The following is a 755-nucleotide window of genomic DNA, read 5'->3' on the forward strand; positions in this document are numbered from 1 at the left end:
CGTCTCCATTTCAACCACCCGTCTATCTATCTCTATAGCCTGCACCTTAGTTTTATATGCATATATATAGTTATGTACTTATATAAGTGGCATATATGAAAGCACACACGCACACTTACACGCATAAGTGAGACATTGGTTTCAAATTTTGGCAAAAGGCCAGCGATTTCGGTGAAAGAGGTAAGTCAATTACATCGACCCCAGTGCTTAACTGGTACGTACTTTATCGACCTCGGAAGGATGACAGGTCAAGTTAACCTCAGCGGAATTTGAACTTTAAACGTTAAGACGTACGAGATGCCCCTAAGCATTTTACCGGCATGCGAATGAATCCACCAGCTCGCCGCCTTAACATATTAATAGTGAAATACACACACACACACACACATATCGATGTATATATTTTTATATATATGCATTTAGCTTAGCTATTATAGATTCTTGGAAATATTTATTTCTTTATTACCCATGGGGGGGCTAAACAGAGAGGGGGCAAACAAGGACAGACAAAGGGATCAATTCGATTACATAGACCCAAGTGCGTAACTGGTACTTATTTAATCGACTCCGAAAGGATGAAAGGCAAAGTCCTCGGCGGAATAAGATTCTTGGAAATATTGCCTTCTGTAGCTTAGCACCTCATCTTGGATTGATTCATATCTTATCCGATTGACCGGAAGAAGGCTGTGGAACAGCAGAAGCATGACAGCGTCGAATAAAATCCATTGCGATTTTATAATTCTGTTCTGTCTTTA

The sequence above is a fragment of the Octopus bimaculoides genome, chromosome 4, assembly GCF_001194135.2.
Source record: "Octopus bimaculoides isolate UCB-OBI-ISO-001 chromosome 4, ASM119413v2, whole genome shotgun sequence".
Lineage (NCBI taxonomy): Eukaryota > Metazoa > Mollusca > Cephalopoda > Octopoda > Octopodidae > Octopus > Octopus bimaculoides.